This window comes from Triturus cristatus, chromosome 10, assembly GCF_964204655.1.
Source record: "Triturus cristatus chromosome 10, aTriCri1.1, whole genome shotgun sequence".
NCBI classification, from domain to species: domain Eukaryota; kingdom Metazoa; phylum Chordata; class Amphibia; order Caudata; family Salamandridae; genus Triturus; species Triturus cristatus.
In genome coordinates this window covers 240,854,472-240,871,395 of record NC_140593.1, presented here as the reverse complement: position 1 = coordinate 240,871,395, position 16,924 = coordinate 240,854,472, and positions in this window count along the sequence as shown.

Sequence of the window (16,924 nt, the reverse complement as noted above, 5' to 3'; positions counted from 1 at the left end):
AGGACTAGAGTTAAGCAGAAAAACCAGAACCAGGGGGGTGATCAGAAAAAGGCAGACCAGAAGGGTAATGAGCAGAAATCAAGAGACCAGAAGTCTTCACCAGGCCCCCAAAAGGCTCAGGGGGAGGGTGGTCCCAAAAAGGATAAAAAGAAAGATGGGCAAAAGAAACCTTGGTGTAACTACTGTAAGTACAATTCCCATTGGTTTAGTGAGTGCACCAAAAAGGACAAGCCCCCAACCACCATTGCCCCCAAGGCAACTGTACCCCCTAGTCCAGCTGTAAGTGGTGGTTCCCAGCAAAAGGGTGTAATAGGGTTAACCCTGGGAACTGAAGTGGATTCTGGCCTAGTCAGAATACCCACTCAGGCTGTTCTGATCTGTGATGGGGACATAGCTTTGTCCTCTACTGTGGGTCCCAGTAACCTGGGTAAGTACAGACAGACTCCTTTGATCAACCAGAGAATGGCTCAGGCCTACAGGGACACAGGTGCTAGTGTCACAATGGTGACACCTGCCTTTGTGGACCCTGGACAGATCATGCTAGGTGAGAATTACCTAGTGACCAACGCTAGCAATGCCACTACCTCCCATTGTTAACTTCTCCTGGGGAGGGGTAACTGGCCTCAAGAAAGTTGTGGTGAGTTCAGATCTTCCTGTAGAGTGTCTGTTGGGAAATTATCTTGAAACTTCAGTGTGGGCTGAAGTGGAGTATAGGACCCATGCAGAAATGGGAATAGATGCACATGTCTAGTCACAGGACAAAAAGTGCAACACTGAACAAGTGCTGGATCCTGGGACAATGGACCAGACACAACCCAAGAGAAAGAGCAGTAGGGTTAGGCTGTGCCTTCCCCCCTGCCTCAGGTAGAGAATCAGCCCTCACAGGAGGAGGATTCTGAGAGCCCTGAAGGAACTGTCCTAGAAGAACTGGAACCTGACCAGGTTGAGTTTCTTGGGACGGGGGGACCTTCAAGGGCAGATCTGAGGCAGGCCCAATTAGACTGTCCTTCTCTTGAACCCCTCAGACAGCAGGCTGCTGCTGAGGCTGCAGGGAATGCTCACGGTACCCATAGAGTGTATTGGGATGAAGGACTGCTGTACTCAGAGGCTAGAGACCCCAAGCCTGGTGCGTCCAGGAGGTTGGTCATACCATTGAGTTTCAGAGGCTTCCTTCTTACCTTGGCCCATGATATTCCCCTTGCAGGACACCTAGGCCAGAATAAGACCCGGAACAGACTTGTCCCTCACTTTCACTGGCCTCACATGTCAGAAGATACCAAGGAGTTTTGTTGCTCCTGTGTCACCTGCCAAGCCAGTGGCAAATCAGGTGGCACCACAAAGACCCCACTCATACCACTACCCGTGGTGGGGGTTCCCTTTGAGAGAGTGGGGATAGACATTGTAGGACCAATGGACCCCCAAACAGCATCTGGGCACAGATTCATACTGGTGATAGTAGACCATGCCACCAGGTATCCAGAAGCTATACCCCTAAGGACCACAACAGCTCCTGTTGTGGCAAGGGCCCTACTTGGAGTATTCTCCAGAGTAGGTTTTCCAAAGGAGGTTGTCTCTGACTGAGGTGCCAACTTCATGTCAGGATATTTAACTGCAATGTGGAAGGAGTGTGGTGTGAACTACAAATTCACTACACCCTATCACCCACAATGCAATGGGCTTGTGGAAAGGTTCAACAAGACCCTAAAAGGGATGATAAAAGGTTTACCATACAAGCTTAGGCGAAGATGGGACATCCTTTTACCCTGCCTTCTGTTTGCTTACAGAGAGGTCCCACAAAAGGGGGTTGGCTGCAGCCCTTTTGAGCTTTTGTTTGGGCATCCTGTAAGGGGACCCATGTGTCTAGTAAGGGAAGGATGGGAGAGACCTCTCAGACAACCCAAACTGGACATAGTGGATTATGTACTTGGCCTCCGCTCCAGGATGGCAGAGTATATGAAGAAGGCTTCTAAAAACCTTGAGGCAAGCAAAGAACTCCAAAAAGCTTGCCATGACCAAAAGGCTGTGCTGACTGTGTACCAGCCAGGACAGAAAGTGTGGGTGTGGAGCCAGTGGCCCCAGCAGCACTCCGGGGCAAATGGTCTGGACCCCACACTATTGTTGAACAGAAGGGAGAAGTCACCTACTTGGTGGACCTTGGGACTCCCAGAAGCCCCCACAGGGTGCTTTATGTCAACAGGTTAAAGGCATATGTTGACAGGGCAGACATGGGCTTACTCATGGCTACAGATGAGGGGCAGGAGGAAGAGAGTGACCCTCTCCCAGACCTGCTGACTCAGAACCCTGATGATGGTTCAGTTGATGGTGTGGTCTTTTCTGACAGCCTCACTGACCATCAGCAACAGGACTGCAGACAAGTTCTACAGGCCTACAGACATATGTTCTCTCTGACCCCAAGTCAGACAAACTGGTGCACCCATGAGGTGGACACTGGTGACAGTCTGCCTGTGAAGAGTAAAATCTACAGGCAACCTGACCATGTCAAGGACTGCATAAAGATTGAGGTACAAAAGATGTTGGAGCTGGGAGTCATTGAACCTTCAGAGAGCCCTTGGGCTAGTCCTGTAGTTCTTGTGCCAAAACCTCACACCCAAGATGGTAAGAGAGAGATGAGGTTTTGTGTGGATTATAGAGGTCTCAATGCTGTCACTAGGACAGATGCCCACCCAATACCTAGGGCAGATGAGCTCATTGACAGATTGGCAGCTGCCAAGTTTTTGAGTACATTTGACCTGACAGCAGGCTACTGGCAAATCAGACTAGCTGAGGATGCAAAGGCCAAAACTGCTTTCTCAACCCCAGGAGGACATTATCAATTTGTGGTAATGCCCTGTGGCTTGAAGAATGCACCTGCCACTTTCCAAATGTTGGTGAATCAAGTCCTTACAGGCTTGGATGACTACTGTGCAGCTTATCTTGATGATATTGCTGTCTTTAGCTTCACCTGGGAGGATCACCTGGTCCACCTGAGGAATGTTTTAGAGGCCCTGCAAAAGGCAGGCCTCACTATCAAGGCCACTAAGTGCCAGATAGGGCAGAGCAAGGTTGTGTACCTGGGCCACCTAGTAGGTGGCGGTCAGGTTCAACCACTGGAGAGCAAGATCCAGACCATAAAGAACTGGACTCCTCCAATTACTCAGACTCAGGTCAGAGCGTTCTTGGGCCTGACTGGGTACAACAGAAAGTTTAAGAACTATGGGTCCATTGTGACACCACTTAATGTCTTGACCTCCAAGAAGATGCCAAAGAAAGTTCAGTGGACAGTAAGCTGTCAGAAGGCATTTGATGACCTGAAGCAGGCCATGTGCACTGCACCTATTCTGAAAAGTCCAGACTGTTACAAAGAGTTCATTGTCCAGACAGATGCTTCTGAGTTGGGTGTGGGAGCTGTTCTTTCACAACTGAATATAGATGGTCAAGACCAGCCCATTGCTTTTATTAGTAGAAGGCTGACCCCTAGAGAGAAACGTTGGTCAGCTATTGAGAGGGAGGCCTTTGCTGTGGTTTGGGCCCTGAAGAAGCTGAGGCCATACCTGTCTGGCACTCACTTCAAGATTCAGACAGACCATAAGCCCCTCTTGTGGCTAAATCAGATGAAGGGTGAAAATCCCAAACTTCTTAGGTGGTCCATTTCCCTACAGGGGATGGACCTCACAGTGGAACATAGACCTGGGACTGACCATGCCAATGCAGATGGACTCTCCAGATATTTCCACTTAGAACATGAAGACTCAACTGGTCAAGGTTAGTTTAATGTCCCTAAGTTGGGGGGGGGTGTTGTGTAGGAGAGTAGGGTCTGCTTTCTATGTTCACCCACACTTTTTGCTTTTGCTTCACTGGTTTTCGACTTTGGGCCTGCTAATCAGACCCACAGCCCAGCTGTTCTCTCTCTAAATTCATACTATGTAATTTAGGTACATAACCCAATTGGTAAGGATCACCTTCTAGGGCCCTGTACAGTGTACCTTAGGTACCCAGGGCATAGGTGTACCCTAGGCCTACCAGGGGCTGCAGCATGTATTATGCCACCCCTGGCTGGCCTTCCATTATGACACAACTGGCTGATCACTCAGCTGGGGCAGGGTCGTGTAATCACCCCTTGATTAGGTGTAGTATTCCTATACCTACCTTATATATAGACACATGGGTAACCTATCAGTCACTCCTATGGCAGGCCTTAACAATCCTGAAGGCAGAGTTCTTGGTAACATGTGAGATGGTGCTCTAGCATGAGCTGAGCCTGTCTGCAGCTTTCGGAACCATGTCCTTATAGCTGTTCTATGATATCGCCTACCATATACTCTTAAAGTGCCTTATAATCCTCGCGGTTATGGTAACTATGGTTTGGCTTTATCAAAACATGTCGTGTAAGGTGTCTAACACTTTGGAATACTACCCCCACACCATTTCTGGCGATGAGGATAGTATTCCTCCCTTCTAGAGGGAGAAGACATGTTGAAGACCTACTACCCGGTTAAAGTTAACCAGAGCCCCAGCATCACAAAATGGATGCTGCTGCCACAGACACAAGTCTGACCTCCTGCTGCTGGGAGTCCTTCCAGCGAGGGAGGCTTGGACAATAGGTTTCCTGCCTTGGGAGGTGCTAGCACCACCCTAGACAGGACTTTGTGTATTGGGGCAGGGAGGGATGAATGAAACGAGACACTGCCTGGGGCACACAAGGTGTCCCATGCATAGTCCGGTTCAAACCGGTGCTGGGGCACTCCAGCCCCAGTCCTGGTGCGAAACTGGACAAAGGGAAGGGGGACCTAGCAGGTAACCCAGCCCCCCAGATTAGTATAAGAGTGGGAGCTGAGTCCCTAGGACTTTGGATTATCCTGATAACTGAAACTTGAACAGAAACTCTGGACCTTCGACATTCGACTACGGAAGGAGACTGAAGAATCTCCCTTGTGGCCAAGGAGTGGCCACCCTGTGCAAACAGGCACCATCAAGCGACCTGCCGTTTGCTTTGCCTGAAGTTCTACGAGGAACCGACTGCAGAGCCCGACCAGCGCCTTGACTTCCAGACTTCTCCGACCCTGATCCACATCCACAGCAACGCTGAGATCCGTGGAGGCGACGAGAGACGTGGGGCCGGCTACCTGGGAAAATTGGCTACTAGCTTCCAGCGCAGCTTCTGAGGCATCCTCGAAGTTGTGCTCTGGGGATTGAGAAGCCCCAACCCCGAGCACCATCTGCACCGAAGATCAGCCCTCCACACTCCACGAGTTCTGCGTGGGGCCCTTCTGCATTTTCCTGCTCGACGCGTCTGTCCGGTTGCTTGCCCGTTGGCTAGTGACCTCTGCGACGACGAACCTTTAACTTTCCACTGCTGGTTTGGCTCCTCCAGACTGGCCCTTGCTTCCCTGTGAAAGAGAAGCACCTCAGGCCTTCCTGGTCTGCAACAGAAGCGAATCCTTCATTCTGCGTGGGTTGCGCTTGCCAAGGCTTGTTGTGTCCAAACTCGACATAGACGCCGCCGACAGCAAGAGCCCTCGTGGGACAGCTCGCCTCCTGGTTCTGGTCGTCCTCGACGCCTCCTGGTACCCGTGGCTGCTGCGACAAGCTTCACCTCTTCACCAGCATCTTCACGACATCGCCTGGTTCCTTCCCGGCTCCTGGCTGGTGACCTAGACTCTGTCCCCTCTGCTTGCAGGTATCCTCCTTCTTGATTCCATCCTTGGAATCCAGCGGACACTCTTCACGGACTGCCTGTCAGCATCTTTTCTTAAGGCATCCATAGGAGTCGACGACGAAACCCGACGCAAGTTCACACCTATGCACCCGCAGCCTGTGGGCTAGGTAACTTGAGTACTCCGGTGCTCACAAGGGTATTGACTATCCTAGTGTCTAGTTTCCAAGTCTCTAGCTCCTATACGCGTGAGTGTTTCCACTCTGCACCTGAATCCCGTGGGCCTCCCACTGCCTGGCAACTGATAGGATAGTGTAGCCCCAGCGATTCCCTAGGCCTAGGCCTAACCTGTGTGCGTGACAGTGGTTCTTATACCACTTACTTAGTATATGGTTTGCGTGGCCCCTGGGGCGTAACTGTATGACTTACCTGTGTGACTTATGTATGCTTAAATAAGACTGTGTTGTATTTACCTCGAATCTCATAAAGAGTGCTGAGGGTATTTTGACTAGAATAAATACATTCTATTTTTATAATATATCTGTTGTGGTGTCCTTTCATTTGGTATTCAAGGGATTGCAAATGGTATAACAGCTGGCTTCACATGCCATACAGAGTTTAGCCTAAGACTGCTCTTGTCCATGCTACCACTAGGATAGCTGGTCTATAAGGTTGACTTTACAACCGATCACCATAAGGGTTGTTTGGAATGATACAAGGTGTACACTATAACTAGTGACATCATATATCAGGCCAACTTCTCACAGCTGGCATCCCCCAATTCCTCTGCCCAGTCCTGAGAAAGTTGGGCCTGAGCGGCCATAGGGTCTTCAGACCCCTCCCATGGATAACCACTGGTTTATACAATTTTTGAACCACACTGGAATTTACAACAACTAGAAAGTCAAAACACTACACCCTAATTAAATGTTTATTTTGGGTACGATAGCTTGAAAAAGATGTTTTTCAAATATGGAGATGTTTAATGCAAAAAGTAGGAGAAATAATGAACGTTACTATTTGATTGACTGCAGTTAAAGGAAGATAACAACAGGCAATTATGTAGTTAAGAGAAGAAAATACTCTTCGTGTTGTTCATAAACAACATTCTGTCTGCAGGAAAGAAAGACAGCCGAAGCTGTTCTGTTGAAAGTTTCCATCAAGGTGGAGTCCCCAAAGGACACTAACTGGAATTAGAATAGTTAGGTTTTGTTTACCTTTCATGAATGCACTGTTGCTGCATTGCAAGAGTAGACTATGATTTTATCAAGCAGTGCTAGGCTACAGGCATAATCAAAAACAAGCATTGGCATAGCCAATAGGTCTCGCCTTTGGCACCTTAGAAGTGTTAAGCCATGCAACTGTTGCATAACTAAATACTTATAAGGTCCCAAAAGCGAGGCCTATTGGCTATGCCAAGTGGCCGTGCGGCCGCGAAAGTGAAAGTGATTGCGGCAAAGCGCGGCGCGCGCGCCCGCGCACATGCACTGTAGCTCTAGGCTGGCCTGGTAGCACTTTTTGGAGCCCTCTCAATAAGTCTTGCCAGACCAGCGCATGCGCTGGGTCAGGCGAGACCTAACAACTAAAAGGTAAGGCAAATCTGGAATGAAGAGATAGATAATGGAAGTACGTGTATTCATAAAGAACTGTCTCTTTTTCAGATGTGGGACCCTCATTCATCAATGTGCCATGCCGCATCATTAGGTCCGCTCCTTACTCAGAACAAGTTTCATACCTCTCTGAATGCGCTCCTAATGGAACTAGCTCTCATGGAGATCTTTTTCAATGTGAGACTGATAACTTAAAGAAGAAGGTAGGATTCAAAATGTTATTGAAGTAAAATTACTAGTGGTCAACGAATAGGGTTTTGTTAGGTTTGCTTGCTGCTCGGAAGGTTAAAAATAAATTCAGAGTATAATGCCTAGGAATCCAATCAACCACTACACTCACTGGATACCATGTTTTGGCCAACTTTAAAAGCCCAAATGGGTTTTGGACCTTCTTTAGGACCTCTGTGTCCCTAAAAGTGTCCCTACCCTATGTGAGGGATCAGAAAGTAGATGATGTATGGTGTTCTTAAATGTGTAAAAAAGTTTTGATGGCTTGGAACGGATCATAACTAAAAAACACAGACACCACTCTTTGGTAAATATGGATTATGGGGATAGGGATCCCACCACCTCCCCGCCATGCGGCTTACACCCCAGTTACTATATGGTAACCACTGTAGATGGGTGAATTTAAACTAGAGTATTGGCATTATGTTTATACTGCATTTTAGACATTCCTGGAGTCAGGAGTTCATGTCCCACTGCAGTTGGGCGACAGGCAAATGCCCTTACAATTAGTTAATCTTTTATATGCAGACTCTGAATGCAAAATACATAGTGGGATAACACGTTTTGGATGCACAGCACCAGTGATACAAAAACACATTTCATTGTTTTGGACAAAATCGAAAAAGGAGATAATCTGTACTGCAATAACAGATAACTGAAATTATGGAATACACTTTAGCACACACAGAAATGTGAAGGAAAAACACCCCTGTTATGAAGAAAACCTTACTTTTAGGTTTGTTTACACTGAGTACTACTCAGTGGATTTTGATAGTAGGGGAAACATTAATCTGAACAGAGGGTAATCGGAGTTATGTCAAATAAGTTTAACAAATGGCAAGTGAGAAAAAGAGCACGCCTATCTATCAAATACATGATTTACATGCATCCATTCATATGTAAAGTGTGCTATTGCGTTAACATTTTGAAAAATATATAACTCCAGTTTGCTTCAACCACAAAGTATTAAAAGTTATGCAGATGGAATTATGATGAGGACAAGTTTTTAAGAATTATTAATTTACTGCTTACTACTGACAGAACCTTGAAATTTTTTGAAATACAGTGGTCAATGTTTTGAGAATTCACTACTGAAAATAATGTGTTGTCTTATTTGAAAGATTGGACATTCGTTCCTCAGAGTGTGAGGACAACCCTTACATTGACTTTATTCACTGCTTATTTAGGGAGTGTACTTCCAATATTTGTATGCCACCCTGAACATAAAAGTTAAGCCTCATGAATATTAAAGCCAAATGCCTTCCCCCTCAAACACAACCTCTTAGGGAACTTCGTTTTTTTGCTTTACCCTGCAGTATAGTTACATGTCAATCCTTCTCTGTGGCCTCTGCAGCGCCACAAAGGGGAAACTTCATGTGCTCAAAATTGATATTAATGCAAGAGTCATGACCAGCAGAGGAAGATTCACTCAACTGGTTCGACACCTTCCTCCCTTGCATACTTTTTAGGTCTTGCCTCGCTCTGCGAGAACTTCTTGGAATTGATACGATTTCAGGAGGGGACTTGAAGCCCTGCCCCTCTTTTCCATTGGCTGGCGTCATCGTTTATGTTAAACGATGGCACGTGATTTGAAAGCGGGCTTTTTTGATACCACCTTGTCAAATTTTATGAAGTCCATCTGGACAGGCCGACGCCATCTTGGTTTGCCGTGACGTAGGAGGGTGTGCTCCTAGCTTGTTTACTGGCTCCTGATTGGAAATCCTACCCGCTCCTCCCTCCCCATCCTCCCATCCCAAAGCAAACTACCCAGAGTTGCGCTCTTCATTTTTCATGTGCTAACGAGGCAGAGGGCAATCTAAGCCGCGCTGTGCTTATAAGCTTCATTGCTCCGACTGTAGAGCTAACTGCAGGCTATGAGTCATCCGGGTTCAGACGCCTTCATTTCTGGGTCGCTGGAGCCAGGCCAGAGCAGTGCAGTTTGCTTTATTCATTTACAAAGTACGTGTGTCAAATACCTGAACATGTGTATGAGAAAAAAAAAACTGTAGTAAAATCCTTATTCAGAAAGACAGTATCGGAGAACTGTTCCGTGCAGAAGGGTCAGTTCGGGAAGAAGCGCAGATCATTTCCCGTTGTATAGAAGTGAAAGGTGCTTGTTAAATCCAGGCTGCTAATTATAAGTAATGTCGCTGATCCATGCGTGATTAACTTGCATTGTAGCGCTGCACAACGTGCGTGCCCTCCTCAACCTTGTCGAGGTAATTATGTCTCATTTACAATTCGTATTCCCTTTATATGACGTATGGGACCGGGAGTCTAATTTCAAAACCTTTGCCTTTTATTTTTATTGTCTTTTTTAAACGGATACCTTTTCAAAATTGTTTTTTCATAACCCCTTTCAGTGCCTGCGCGAGTTCGTTAAGAGATTAGCACGTGTCAGGGGCGCAACTAGGTCTTAACTTGGGGGGGGGGGGGGCTAACATGGCAAACAAAGGGGCGTGGTTATTTCTAACCAAGTAATGCCCTTCAGTGGCAAGATTTCTTAAAAATGATAAAAACGGATTGAACATAGAACGGACCAGTCAAGTATTTAAATGAAAGAGTTGCTTTCCGCTCGGCTGCTTGCGCCTTCCGATTAATACTTGGGCCACTGTTGCCAGCTTCTGGTGACAGCGTCACCCCAGGCACCAACTGTAGGCGCTTCCATGCTCCCTACCTCAATATGCCGCTTTCATAGCCAGCACTGTCACCAGTGGCAAAACCCACTAGGCGCTATATCCGTGCTTACGCACATTCACAGCTCCCCTCCACCCCAACATCCTCTTCCAACCAATAAAGGGACCATTGGATGCAATAAGCAGCACTATCCTGCACCCCTATTCACTGTGTTCAGTCAGGAAACTGATAATGCATGTAAACCTGGGATGTACTGTGCGCACAGCGGCGGGCCACACAAAGAATGCCCGTACAGTAACCACAGGACACACGTGTGGTGCTCTTGACACAGCCCTCTAACAATTACCATTGCAATGTGTCTCCTCCCCTCCTGCAGATCTGCGGATTGAGCGCGTGCTGCATTGATCTCATGCGTAGCCTACGCATCACAAGCTTGATTCCCGGCACAGCCACTCAACTTTTTGTACTCCCAACAACAAAACAAGCATTGGCAAAGCCAATAGGTCTCGCCTTTGGGACCTTATAAGTGTTTAGTCAGAGCTATTGGTTTTGCTTATGTGTTTAAGCTTTAGTGTTGAGCAGTGTGGCTGCTGTGCAGCATGTTGGAAAGTTATAATTAAAGTGTTATAAGCATTTTTTTGTTACCTTCTCTACAATTAAGATGAGATTATGTCTAATTAAATGGCCTTATTAAAATAAAAATGTATATAAAAAAATGTTTAGTGTTGGCAACTTTTTCATAACTGTTCTAATGTTTATTATAGTTTTTTTTTTGAGTGGGGGCAGATATAAATAACAGGAGAGTAGAGATTGGGACACGGTAGGTGAATTATAATTTGAGTAACGGACGGATATTAGGGGAGAATTAACAGATGCCAGATTTTGAGGGTACTATGGAGCTATAGCAAGAGGCAGCCCTTACGCAACAAGCATTTGCAATGCAATAGGTCTCGCATTTACGCGAGTTTGAGCTATTGATATTGCTAATAACAATGCCTTTTATTTTTGTTAACGTTTTCAAAACATAAATAAGTCATTGTCATTTACAATATCAATAGCATAAAGTCGTGCAAATACGAGACCAATTTGCATTGCAAATGTTTGTTTAAGATTCTTGGCAGAGAATAAGGTACTTTCAAGGTTAGGAAAAGGGTCTCTGTACACTGGTGTTTTACAAAGCTTTTGGTATTAAAGTTTATTGGACCTGAGACATCTTCCATGTGGTTATTTGGTTTGCCTCTATTAGTAAAGATGTAGGCAAGGAAAATGGACTCCCGAGTAGTGCCTGAATTACTTGCATGTAATCTTCATTACTCATATTATTTCTCAACACAGTCCCTGCATTTCAACTGCCCTCCCCTTGCGTACTCCAAGGATTCGGACCCCAAGTCTTGGGTATCTTCAGGTAGTAAAGAATATATTCTAGTCTACTATGCAGCCTACACAATGCAGTAGACACAGCACGTTTCTTTCAGTAGTGGTACCAAACAGGTTTCCTTCACAGAAGATCACCTTCGTCATTGAAGCCTCTGTGGAGGAAGAGTAGGACTAATAAATAATCAAGGTAGGAGTTGAGCACCTGCAGACACTTCTAAATATCATTGTAAGCATCCAAGAACGTGCATGCCTACGAACGTTTGACTCCCTACGAACTAAACTCTAAAGTGATCTAAATACCTAATGGTGAGACCCTTATTTAATTGAATTAATATTCATGATGCTGCAAAGAGAAATATTTTTCAGACATTGAAGAATTTACCTAAAAAGTATTTGTTCTTTCTGGAATCAACATAAGATGTATAAGGAACTTGAGGAGGTCTAGGAAAGAAGTACAAAATGTTTTTGTGGCTACAAACCCTGCAATTCACAAAATCACAGTTAACAACAACAAAATGAAATTTCGGAATATACTAAACCCCTTTTGCAGCTCAGAAAACTCGAACCAAAATGCAAAAGGAGTTTACTGACATTGTGGTATACCATTATGAAGGGGCATGAAATGGGCCTCCTTTCTTGTATGAACTTCAATGAGATGCATAAATGTTTTGGGACAGAAATCGAATTTTGCAAACCAGTGATTAGTTAAAAACTCCTCAAAGGAAGTGATAACCCAGTGGACCTGACTGTCTACCTCCAACCCCCCACGCCACCAGTGTGTTCCAGATGGGTTAAAGCAGCACAACCCCTGTGTTGGAAGCCAATAGTGGGCAGAGGGGTCGAAACTAGTTTCCTGGGTATTTATCATTCGTTAAGCAAGGTATTCTGCGACTACCTGCGACAGGATATTTTGCAGCAGAACGTATTAGTACATTAGTTGCGCCGTAAACTTACAGGCAAATACCAAGAGTTGGTGTGCAAATTTAAGTTGGGCCACTAGTTTTTAAGCCTAATTATGCATTGGCCATCAGAATGTTATTGTTGAAGCGGTGTCTGTTTGGTATTTGGGTCTGGTAGTTGATCACGTGTTAAAAATAATTAGTTCGCTTCTGAAAGTTTACAGCAAAACCTCAGCTTAATACATTGCATCTTCTACACCCCTCTCCGTACCCATGCAAGCATTTGCTATGTACAACATAAAATATATGAATATTACCTCTTGATTTTTTGAAGTGCGGTATTATTGTTAATTATTTTGGGTTTCATTATTTTTATTCCAAAGTGGGACGCATGTCGCTCAGGATCGTCATTTATAAATGTCTGGAAATTACACCATTTAATTGCTAATAAGTATTATTGAAATATCAAAGTGCATGTCTATCTGCTGTTATTTTATAACATGTCAGTCCTTCAAATCTCATCAGGGATGTAGGGCCATCACGGATAAGGGGTCTTTCCTTTTACGGAATCCATTTCTAATCCACAGGTGAGCACTGGTCCCACCATATATGGAGGAATACAAGAAGGCACCCAGCGTACTTTGCACTCCCATTTCTGCAACATAAGTTCAACGGTTATTTTTGACCCGGGATAGTTTTTTCTTGTCTTGCTGATATTACACTTTAAAAGTAAAAACATATTTGCTTGGGATTTAGCAAAAAAATCACATGCAGCTGCACTTAAAGAAATGAAATGTATATGTTTTACATCAAGGAGAATGCAAGGTGCGAGAAGATGAAGTAAACATTAAACCGCACAAATATCTTTTTGAAAAGTAAGGAATGAACATACTAAGTGGTTTAATCAATATTGTTACTATCAGCAGAAAAAGGGGTACGAACCATGCCTTAGCTTCAGCAGCAGTCAAAAAGATGGTTTTGTGATTGCACCAGTGTTCATTTTCTCTGATATAGCGCCTGGCAAGTGCAGCATGCTAAACTTCCAAGAGCCCATGCACTCCTGGCTGTTGCGAGCCAAAGTTATTCCCGCCGTTTGCAGCTGGGTTGGTAACTTCTCCCCTTACGGCCGAAACCTAAAATATGTCTTTCCCCACAGGGGGCCCAGCATAGTTACAAAGGAAGTGCTAAACACAGGATACAGTACTACAGAGCAACAGAGAAACAATAAGAAGCAAAGAAGGGAAAGGTTATTGTTGTGTTGGCACGTTTGGTATCAAGGGTTCAGTCTCGGCGCTGAATTTGCATTCGCTTCTGACAAGTTATTGTTAGTCAATTACGCTTCGCCTTTAAGGAGAATACACCTAGGGAAGATACACATTGTGAGTGATTAGCACTTCGGGTGAACATATTCAGGATCAAGAGCGCTTTCTTTCAGCACAGGTCAGATCTGTTTTTAGCAAAATTTAGTTCCCGTAGTCTGTCAGCTGACTATTTTTTTCATCCATGCATCCCAAGTTAGCAGTAAAGCGCTTTGCAATCATGTTGGGCTTGTGTTAAAAATACGGGCTTTCTCAATAAAAACAAGCTGTCGCCATTGTGAGGGAAGTGGGATAAGGGAGGGGGTGGCAAATGGTGAGCACTTTCCGGCCGCTTTGATGTTCTGTTCAAAGCGGCCGCGAAATGAGCTTTTGTAAACGGGGGATTTGAAAGTGCAAACTAGTGCTTTCAGGCTGCCAAATGGTGCGCGCGCCCGGCACACATGCACTGTATTTGGAGGCCTGAAAAGCACTAGTTTGCACTTCCAGATCCCCCTTTTACAAAAGCTCTCGCGAGAGCAGCGCTAAAGCGCTGTCTCAGACGAGACCTAAAAAGTGAATAACATAGCCAGCAGTGCACTTTTACCCCATTCTTTACTCTTTTATAGACCCCGCCCTCCTCTTTGTATCCAACAATAGAGCACCGTTATCACCATTGAACACGAAAACATGAAAAGGGAAAATAAAGAGTGGGGGAAAGAAGGAAGGACAGAACGCTAAGATAAGAACAGAACAAGAAAAGAACAGAGGATGAGAAAATTAAAAAAAACTGACGAGCCAGTAATGGCAGGAACAAGAGAAGGAGATTAAAAGAGTCAAGAGGAAGAATAAATAAATAAGAAAGGGGGGCAGAAGAGAAGAAGAAGGGGGAAAGGGCACTATGAGAAAGATAAAGGCGGAAATAAATAAAAAGGTTAAGATGAAAGAAAACAGTGAAAACACCACCATCAGGCAACAATGCCCCTCATCTCTCCATAGCCCCTTTCTCACATCCATTTAATTTGTTTAAAGCGCTGGTAAAGGCTGGCTTTACTAATCCACTCAGCTATCCACATAAAATACAGACCTGTTCTTTGCAGCTGGCATGTTAACCATCTACGCTACTTTAAAGCAAGTAAAAAGTGCCACTAAACAAAACTTCCATCTCTCTCTCTCTGTCTAGCAGGATCATTAATCACAAGAGTTATCTTGACATTTTTGTTGCTGCCTGAAACGTGGACACCCAAGAAACTCTGCGGCAGGTGCTTTTAAATATTAAATTAGGCTAAACACAGCACTCCCCCTCAGGTCAGCCTCCCCCTCCAGGTCAGCACCCAGTGCAGCCACACTGGTTGCATTTCCCTAAAGCCAGCCCTGGAATGTGACTTCTGTAGTTTGCATAAGGGCAATATTTGGGCCCCTGCGCTCTGCACTAAAGTTGAGTCTTCCATGAAGTGTGGGGTGAAGGTTGGTCTCAGCTGCCGTTTGAGGATGAGCCCTCCGTAGTGTGCTTGAGTGTAATTAATGTTTAGACTCTGCAGTGCGAGGTGAGCTTGAGTCCTGGCAGTAGTTCGGGGTGAGGGTTGGTTCCAGCTGCTGTTTGAGGTGAGTGTGAGGATGAGACCCCTGCAGTTTCCATGAGTGTACTAAGGTTTGTACTCTTCAGTGTGCGGTGAACTTGAGTCCTTCATGCAGCGTGGGTGAATGTTGATGCCACCTACATTTTGGGCTGATTGTGAGACTGAGACCCCTGCAGCTTCCATGAGTGTAACATTTGCACCTGTGCAGTGTGAGGAAGAGCACGCTGTAGTTTGCGTTAGTATGATGAATGTTTGAACTCTGCAGTGTGAGGTGGCCTTCAATCCTGGCTGCAGTTTGGAGATTGTTGTGTGACTGAAAAGTCACACCTGTTGTATGATCTTCAGCGCATCTACACATTACGACCCAAAAGTACAGGATCTTGAACTGGATGACACCGCAGACAACAGATATCGCTACGAGACATTATTTATATCAGACTGGGGAAATTCCACACAAGTGCATTTTACGAACAAGGAAACCACTTTCAAGAAACTTCATGCACCAAAAACATCCAGTAAAACAACGCTCCAAGTACAGACTGGATACAAGTAAGGACAGCTCCTGAGAAAAAAATCAGTTGAGGTGTTCTTCGAAAAGCTGTGTCCAAAATGCCCAGGGCAGGCGGGGCCTCACTTGAGAGGTCAGGCATGAAACTCAAGATCACACAACAGGACTCTTGGCGCAGGGAGTGGGAAGATGTGCACAGCAGGGGTAAAGGGATGGCCAGTGCGGGTGACGCTTTTCCTTTGTAAAGGAATTCCTGCTGGCGTCACTTTCCCTGCTGTGCACATCTTCACACTTCATGCTGCACAGCACATCAAACGTAATTACGTGAAATCCCTGCTTCAGGCAAGGATATCACCTCGGTGGCACCCCTCTCAAAGAAAACAAAAGGTGGGGGGCAGGGAGGGATGCTGAAACCTTCAGAGGCTGGCTGCCTCCGGCTGGTTCTGGGCCTCTCAGAAGGGATCATTAAAATCACATTCTCGGATTCTAAAGCATCCGAGAACAAAAGTGGAGGCTTAATACAAATGAAAGTGGGGGAAAGGTTTTCATTCCTTCATTATTTTAGATCACTGCAAATCAAGAAAGTGTGTTGTGCTGTCATCTGAACCTTGGCAGCCCGGGCTGAAGATGACGACGGGGGGGGGGGGGGGGGGCTGAAGCCCGTTCAGCCCAATGGGTGTTGCGCGCCTGGCACGTGTGCCCGGGAAATTGCATGGGGAAAATGCTGCGGAAGTGGAAGTATGTTTGGGAGGCGCGTGGTGCAGGCGCGGGAGGTGCTTTAACCACGTGTGTGGTGGTCACTTGATGTCCTAGTCATCTGCCCCGGCCCCAGCAGCCCAACATGGGAAAAATACACCAACCGTAAGTAGGGCTAACAGGCGACTCCACTTCCGTGTTTTAGTTTGCAACCTATTGCATTCTGGAATTTGCAATCCAGGTTCTCTACAGTTGATCCTGTTGAACTAAACAATTAAAAATAATAATAATGATTAAAAAAAACAAGTCCAGGAATACACCTTGCATGAGATGGTTGATCAATTTTATTATGGGCTACTGGAACGGGAAGCTGTGGGAGTACAGTCCCTACCCACCCACACTGCCAACCAAATGCCAAAAGCAGGGGGGGGGGGTTACAGT